The 9,205-nt window shown below is 48.7% G+C and overlaps 1 pseudogene; it reads right to left on the reverse strand.

Annotated features, from left to right (window-relative positions):
- Positions 1 to 7,661: 7,661 nt before the first annotated feature.
- LOC146066051 (U2 spliceosomal RNA) lies at positions 7,662 to 7,797 on the reverse strand (annotated as a pseudogene).
- Positions 7,798 to 9,205: the final 1,408 nt, after the last annotated feature.

Consider the following 9,205-nt stretch of genomic DNA (forward strand, 5'->3'; position numbering starts at 1 on the left):
ACATATAACCAGTACTGCACTTTTTAAGTTACACTGCATGATGTGGTGGCAGCTCTATTGATCATATTTTATACCAGTCCTATTGTCATAATTAAAGGCACTTGCCAAGAGGAGGCGGTTTCCGGGCAACCAGAACCCCTCCCCCCCCTCGCTGCATTTGCCTATGAGGCCGTCTACGGTCTGTGTCGACTCCCAAGTCGTCAACACTCCTCCGGCTTCTAGGCCGTCGACTTCCTTCCGGCTCCCAGACCGTCAACATTCCGTGTCAGCTCTCAGGCCATCGACTTGTCACCGACTTCCAAGCCATCGTCAACACTCCGGCTTCCCAGGCCAATGCAGTCCATTTACCAAGCTCCAAGTTCCTCAGCTCCAAGCTCACTGGCACTAGTCACCATACCAATCCTGTGACTGGCCAGTTAGGTGTGGGAACACAGATCAGAGGACCGCGACCTTGCCACCGAACGCAGCGGAGTCAAACCTCCTTGCTGGGGTCCCGGGTGAAAACCGTTGGTGGTGTTAGACTCCGCACCTCTGATCAGAGTCTCGTCAACTCCCCTACCTAGCTGTGCCCACAGTGCCAGTTAGGGGCTGGTTGGCAACTTTTAGCCTGGGGGGAAAGTCCAGAGCACCGGCCCATAAGTAACAGTGCATAGTTAAATTGAGGTTTTTCTTTTTGAAAATATGTATTCATAAAAAAAAATCAATAATAGGACACCACAGGCTGCTCCCCTGTATAATAATAGGATCCCACAGGCTGCTCCTCTTGTATGATATCAGGACTCCACAGGCTACTCCCCCTGTCTTATAATAATAACAGGACCCCACAGGCTGCTCCCCCTGTATTATAATAACAGGACACAACAGGCTGCACCCCCTGTATAATAATAATAACGGGACCACCACAGGCTGCTCCCCCTGTATAATAATAATAACGGGACAACAACAGGCTGCTCCCTCTGTATAATAATAATAACGGGATCCCCACAGGCTGCTTCCCCTGTATGATAATAATGGGACCTCCACAGGCTGCTCCCCCTGTATAATAATAACGGGACCCCCACAGGTTGCTCCCCCTGTATAATAATAATAAAGGGTCCCCCAAAGACTACTCCCCTTTATAATAATTACTGGACCCCCACAGGCTGCTCCCCTCTGTATAATAACTGGACCCCACAGGCTGCTCCGCCTGCACAGTCCCTCTTACCTGATCTTGACGTCGGACCGAGGCGGGCTGCAGCACGGGGAAGTAGTAGTAGAACGCACAGACCGGAAGTAAAGTAGAACACACAGAGTCTTTGTCTCCGATGACTGGTCTCCAGAAACATGGCCGCTGTCCTCCTACATTAGAAATGTCCTCAGTGCAGGACGCAGGCGGCCATGTTTCTGGAGACCAGTCGGAGACTGGTCAGCCGTGGCTGCAGCAGCAGCAGCCTAAGAACAAAGGCGGCCTGCACACAATTTGATTGAGCGGCCCGGGGAGCACATGGCACCCTGCCCCCAAGCCCACCCCTGGTGCCAGTGATATATGAACTGTCCATACCACAAACCCCCAGTGTTCCAGTTTCCAGCATCCACCACTGGCCCACTGCTGCCACAGCCGGGAACACCAGGGACCCGAGCTCTGACATCACCACCTTCGAGTTTGGCCAGACCATGTAAGTGTAACTGAGGAAAATGGGTGAATTTTGCAGGATTGAGGACACCACTGATCTTTTGGTAAAGATTAGCTGGGTCATCTGAGTTCAACAAAACAGCAGAAGATTAGGCAACCAACTGAATTATCATTTCTAGAACTAAAAATAATCATTTTATTTATATAGATATATATTTTATATAATAAATAATAATTTTATTTCTATAGTACACTTTCTCCAAGAAGACTCAAGGTGCTTAAATTAAATTTGTATATAACCCATTAAAAGTAATTATTTATATACTATAGAAGAGCAAAAAAATACATATTATAACCCCTTCGCTGGCGCTCCTGAGAATTTTCCAGACTATACGCCAGTGCCCAGACTGGCAAACCCGGAAAATCCACGGGAGTGCCACTGCCTGCGTTCAGTGGCGTAGCTATAGCACCGCAGCCCCCGCGGTCGCGGGGGGGCGCTGTGCATATGGGGGCGCCGGGGGGGCTGCGGTGCTATAGTAATCCCCCCGCCCCCCATCCCCCGCAGGCTTACCTGTCCAGTGTCCGCGCGTCCCGGCTCCCCTCCTGGCTTCAATCAATGCTATGGAGATGGACCACGATAAAATGGCCGCCCCATAAAGCAGACTGTTCTCTGAAACTGTCTGCGGTATGGGGGTGGCCATTTTATCGTGGTCCGTCTGCATAGAATTAATTGAAGCCAGGAGGGGAGCCGGGACGCGCGGCGGACAGGTAAGCCTGCGGCAATGGGGGGAGGGGGCACGGGCAGCCGGGGGGAGGATGCGCCCCCCCATTAACGGCGGGGGGGCGCCCCAAACAAAGCTACGCCACTGCCTGCGTTCTCTCCTGCCTGGCAGCGTAACTGTGTGCTGAGATCAGTGGAACACTCAGCTACTGCCCAGCTCCTGCTGCCCTGCCTTCTTTCACCTTGCATGTGTGCGGCGTGGCCCTGCTAATGTCACGCCGCACACAGCCGGGGTGGAAGAAGGCACAGCCGGGTTGCAGCTGATCTAGTGTGCAGCGCTGCCCGGTCCCTGAAAACACAATGTTTTTTTTAGGGAGCGCTCCCTAAAAAAAAGAAACGCCACTGAAGGGGTTAATAAATACATCCTGGTCTGTCTCATGCTCTGCTATTATTTAATTTCTATAGAAGTACAGTGCTGAAATTGTTGTGTGAATCCTATTGTTTCACCTTTCAAGCTATTTTGTCTGGACAATTCTATGCTAACCTATAGGAAACTCGAAAGGTATTAATTTAGGGTGGAAACAGAATACAGGATGCAGACATGAAAACCAGGATGTAAATGAATAATAACTCCTTGAATCGAATGTAGCAAGGGATCCGCCACATTACTTCAGCTATTTAGTTCACTTTACATATTGCTATAAATAAAATATATTTATTATATATAGTTATAAAAGAACTCAACTATATATATATATATATATATATATATATATATATATATATAAACACACACACAAGCTATAAAAATTATTCCCAGGTAAAAACAAAGTAAATAAGTACATTTGTTTAGGATATTTATTGTACCATCTCCTCCCACTTTCCATGAATGCCAGAGCCAGGCTTGTCCAGGGCCGTCTTAATGCATGGACTTGATGGGCAGTTGGCTAAATTTGCTCAAGGGCCCCATAATCCTAAGGGCCCAAACAGTGGTGAGCTGGGCAGAGTGGCATGTGCACCCCCGGGCCAGTACAATTCTACAACTGCGGGGCCTCCAAGGTAATTACAATGGCTGGAAATGTACAGATGTGAGGCTCCCGTACAGTATCAGGCCGAGTGTGTGCCCACAGCACTCGTCATAACATTGTCAGAATGACTCAATAGATGCTGCCAGCCAAATCTGCAGCTCTGCAGGCCATCAGCAACTACAGTGAGCGGCCAACCACCACTTTCAGTGCGGTGACTGAGCGGCCAAAGTGGGAGGAGAAGGCACAATCCCCTCTCCTCTCAAGATTGCTCCTGACAGTTTCCAGGATTAGGCTGTTGTTCTTGGTGTCAGGGATCTCATGAAGCCCCATGCATTGGAGCTGCTTTCCCTGAACTGCAGTACTGGGCCAAGGTAAGATAATTAAATAGTAAGACTTGTCTCCAACTGCCATCACCATCACGCACTGCACGTCATCTTCACCCACTGCCCAATACCCTCATACTGCTCTCACCCACTGCCCATCACCCTCAAGCTGCTGTACCCCACTGCCCATCACCCTCACCCACCACCCTCATGCTGCTCTCACCCACTGCCCATCATCCTCACACTGCTGTCACCCTCATCCACTGGCCATCACCCCCACGCTACTGTCACCCACTGCCCATCACCCTCAGACTGCTGTTACCCACTACCCATTACCTCAATCACTGCCCATCACCCTCACACTGCTGTCACCCACTGCACGTCACCCTCACACTGCTGTCACCCACTGCCCATCACCCTCAGACTGCTGTCACCCACTACCCATCACCTTAATCACTGCCCATCACCCTCACACTGCTGTCACCCACTGCCTGTCACCTTCGCACTGCTGTCACCCACTGCCTGTCACCTTCGCACTGCCCATCACCCTCACGTTGCTGTCACCCTCACACTGCTGTCACCCACTGCCAGTCACCCTCACACTGCTGTCACCCACTGCCAGTCACCCTCACACTACTGTCACCCTCTACACGTCACCCACACACTGATGCCACCCACTGCCAGTCACCCTCACGTGCTGCTGTCACCCACTGCACTTCTCCCTCACGCTGCTGTCATGCTGGGATGTAACTGGATAGATGCATGGATGAAGGGATGGTGCTGGATAGATGTAGGGAGGTGACTCTGGTGATATGAAAGAGTTGGATATCTCCAGGATGTTAAATCAGAGAATTTCACATTTTACGCTGCCCCAAAAGTTTAAGAGTGGGAGATGTTGGGTGGATGGTGCTGGAGAGATGCAGGTTGATGATGCTTTAGATGTATGAGGAGTCCCCAGGATGTTTCATTTGGAAGTTCACATTTTACCCTGCCCAGTGGACTGGTATATGAAGGGCCCACTGGGGTAATGCAGTAATATTGGCCCATGTGTAGGGGTGTGGCCAGTCTCCTGGAGGGGTGCGACCAGGTGCCACATTTGTTTTGACAAACATTAGTGCATGGTCTAGTATAGCGTTAAGACCAGATTCAAATACCGGGTGTATACATAGGGGTTGCAAAAAAAAACCGTACATTGGCCGTCCCATACACTGAACAATAGTGGGGGGTACAAACTAGACAATGTGCCCGATATGTCAGTCTTATTGCCAGACTGAACAACATATGGCCTACTCTGAACCCAGCTAAAAAGTTAGGTACTTATGTACTAACTGGGCTGCCGATTTTGAAATCGGGTCCATCGCATCCGACCATATCGCATGCGATGCGATGCGATGGACCCGATTTTTCCATAGGATTCAATGTTAAAATGGACTGAGTCCATTTTAACATGGAATTCAATGGGAAAGGGGGTCCTTTTCATACCCCTACTTTCCAAGTGGGCATGGAGTTGGATATAAACCTGTGGCGAGCGTAGCGAGCCACCGAGCCCGAAGCGTGGCGAGCGGACACAGAATACCGTCCCCTCGTGGGGCTCGCTTTGCTCGCCACGCTTCGGGCTCGGTAGCTCGTTACGCTCGCCACAGGTTTATATCCAACTCCATGCCCACTTGGATAGTAGGGGTATGAAAAGGACCCCTTTTTCCCATTGAATTCCATGTTAAAATGGACTCAGTCCATTTTAACATTGAATCCTATGGAAAAATCGGGTCATCGCATCGCATGCGATATGGTCGTATGCGATGCGATGCGATATCGCATTGCATCGCATCTGATTGTATGCCTTAACTTAAGGCATACAATCAAAAAATCGGCAGCCCAGATAATACATAAGTACCAAAAGTTATATAAACATTACAACATATAAAATAATTAACCAGTTATTTATTACTCATTGCCTCAGTATATTTTATTGAATCATTACAAAACACAATCCGTCAGCATTGTAAGACTGCATTCCTTTCAACTAGGAGGATCATCAAAACAATTCACATGGATGTTTGGGACAATGCCGTTGAAATGTTGTAATGTTTCTATTTTTGCAGATGCTTATATGACTAAAGGGGACACAGATTATTTATTCATAGATGTGTCCATGGAGCGGCTATTTCTCTCTCTCTTGCTCTTTAGAAATCCCCTTGTATTACACTGTTGAGTCCCCATGGGTGACACAAGCCACCTGATGATGTCGCAGTAATCTGATGCTGCATACTAGGATAAAGGTTGGATCATTACTACAGCAGTGTCACGCCTCTGGTGAGATCCTGACTGGAAATAACCACAGATGTACGGGCTGGCTGGTACTGGAACTGAGGAGCTTTAGTGGGGGTACTGTGCATGCCAGAGACCCTCGGACAGTAGCTAGACTGGACCACAAGGTAAAATGTAAAGACTTTCTTGACCACAGAAGACAATATGGTTAACTGAAGACTTTGAAGACTGGTATTGGTATAGCAGGTAATCACAGGCAATAAGAGACATGCATTACTGGTAATAGCAAGATGGTATAGCTGCAGTGTAGGAACACTGATGAAGTCCACATATATATATATATATATATGAAGACTAACTAGTGCAGTGTTGTAACAATGATGAAGTCCAGAATAAACACAATAATGCAGATGGATTATCAGTAATGGAATACTGACCATTGTGGATCTGGAGAATACCACGGTGGCTGGGTCACGATATTGGAGCACCAATGGTGGGAAACATTGACCTTGGGATCACCAATGAAGAGGAGGATCTCAGAGGCTGCACTGATGGTGGAGAGTATCGATGGAGGACAACAATGAGTTTAAAAAAATTCAGGAGCCCGAGGTGTGCTCCCTACCACCAGTGCTGTGCCTAAACACGTTCATAGGGTGTCGTGCGTTCTAATGGACCCTCTCCCAAAGGAGAAGGGCCCTGTTTTCCCCCTAACCCCTCTCAGCCCTAAGGACGAAGAGGGAAAAAAGGGATCGGTGGGTCCTCTTTGCCGGAGCTCAGAGGGACCCTCTTTCCTCAACCCCCGGAAGGGTTAGGACGGTGGGTCCTCCGCACCCGAAGGTTTGGAGAGACCCCAATTAGGCTTTCCTCTGCCTTGCGGCTTGGGGTCGCCCTCGAGGGGACCGAAGCTCTCCCCAAAAGGATGAGAGCTTCTGTACATTGGGGAATGGTCGGCCTATAAGGGTCAACCACACAACCCAAAAAAAAGTGACACACTACAGAAAACGTGAAAAGTGACGAACGTGAAGAAGGAAAATAAATAAATAGTAAAGAGACCCCAGCCAGAAGGCCGAGGTGGGGGTGTGAAAAATTGTCCTACCCCATCCAAAAGGACGAGGTAAGGATGTGCAGCCTAACCTAGAGGGAAGTGCGCAGTGCAAGTGCTTACTTGGGCAAGGTGATTTTTGGGATCACCAGTGCAGGTTCGGCACCCCAAGTTTCCCCTTGGGCACAGTGCAGCCTCGGACCCCAGGCAGCCGACCGATCAGCATTCGACCAAGTGTTTCTCTGCTCCCATCGTAGGGCACTTTCCAGCCCCTGGCATGGGAATGGGTACTCCACTGGGTTTTCGAATGACTCCCTTAGGGGTTGAGGACCCCTCGGAAGAGCAATCTACTCAGTCTCAGTGTTTCTCCGATCCTAAGGTTAAGGTACTAAGCTGGGCTTTTCGCTGTCTCTCTGTCCGAGGGGCCCTACCCCCAGAACAGAGAGCAATCTACTCAGTCCCAGCCTTTCTCCGCTCCTTGTGAATGGATACTAGACTGAACCTTTCGCTGTCTTATCCTTCGGGGGCCACAAACCCCGTCAAGAGAGCCAAACTACTAGGCCCAGTGTTTCTCCCCCCCTCCTACCAGTGGATTTACTGAAACAACACCTCCTACCACTGGCAGAGGTGAAGGTACTCAGCCAGACTTTTCACCACTCCCAGGCATGAGGGGTCCCAAACCCTCCGCCCATCAGAGCAGCTACTCAGTCCAGCCTTTCTCTATTCTCTGCCAGAGGCCAGTCCATACCCACTGATAAGAACAGATACTACACTTGATCTTAGCCAAAAGGCCGAGAAGCGATGGAGGACAACAATGGTGTTGGATATCGATGAAGGAGACACTAATGGTGATGGATATCGGTGAAGGAAGGATGGTGATAAAGGTTAATGACTGCAGAGTGATAGTAGTATCGATGATGGAACACCAATGGGGAGTAGTATCAATGGCGGAACATCAATGGAGTCAGACAGGTGCTTGCTGGAGATGACACATGACCTGAAAGGAACAGAATCATCAGTAGCATAGAAAATGGAAAGCGGCTTGGAAACAGAGAGACACCATGCAGGTAATACACTTAGGATGAGATCAGTAGCACTGGCGACTGGCCTTACTTACCCAGCATACTTATAGGAAGGAGTGGAAGTGGATTGGCTGGGTATTTAGCCAGACTGGGGAACTCACAGGATAGGCTGGAGGTGGACATGTGGCAGGGAAATACATGGTTGCTCCCATGTCTGGAAAAGGCGGGAAGCCTGTTTGCTTGGCACATGGTCTGAGGCCTACTGTAATGGCGGTGGCGTGGAAGCTGTAGGAGGCTGGAGCAGAGCTTTAGGGATGACAGGCAAGAAGCGGAATACAGCCGCAGGGATAGCGGCACTTGGAGAGTGCTAAACTTGCACACTGCAGGCTGAACGCTGATAGAAACCATGTCTGGAGCACAGCGACAGTCTTCTCGGGCATCTGGATGGTAAATATCCTGCTGTAAAACCCGGATCGTGACAAGCAGAAGGTGTCTATTGCCATACATCGCTATCACTGCGAAGTACAGGAAGTAACGCCACCTGCTCAATCAAGCCCACTGTGTCCATCTTCATGCACTGTGCTAGTGCTCTTGAGTTGTTCCTGCCATTTACCCCTCTCTTTCATACATTTCACAAAGGTCGCACACACTACAGTTCTCATAAGAGTCGACATCTGATTGAATTGTACAAGCTGTTTCGATATATTATTTGAGAAAAGGAATCCTACAGCATGCACAGAAAACAGTACAGTACAGCACAGAACTAGGGGCTATTTGAATTTGCCACTTAGAATCCACAGCCCACTTTCTATTTCGCTCCCAGGGCAAAACTGTTTGAGGAATCCCCTTTTTGTCATGTTGGGTATTTCTGAAAAAGGATTCCCTGGGAGAATCCAGTGCCAGAATCAGACTCCATGTTGAACTGCTGTCTTGTTCTTGTTACTCACATAAGCTTTAAGATTTTATCTTTTTAAATTTGAATGTAACTATCTCCATTGGTGACATTACTATATTATAAAGGAAGAAATGCATTGGTCGACTATATGTCCATATGCTGCAGATCAAATAAGCATGCCATATTCATTTAAATTGTGCAAGGCCATTACCTGCTATATATTTGTTCCTATGTTATATAAACCCATCTAAATTGCACTATAAGAGTTCTTCCCTGTGGGGAGTCCTTTTTTTT

This window comes from Crinia signifera, chromosome 3 (assembly GCF_055691185.1).
Source record: "Crinia signifera chromosome 3, ASM5569118v1, whole genome shotgun sequence".
NCBI classification, from domain to species: domain Eukaryota; kingdom Metazoa; phylum Chordata; class Amphibia; order Anura; family Myobatrachidae; genus Crinia; species Crinia signifera.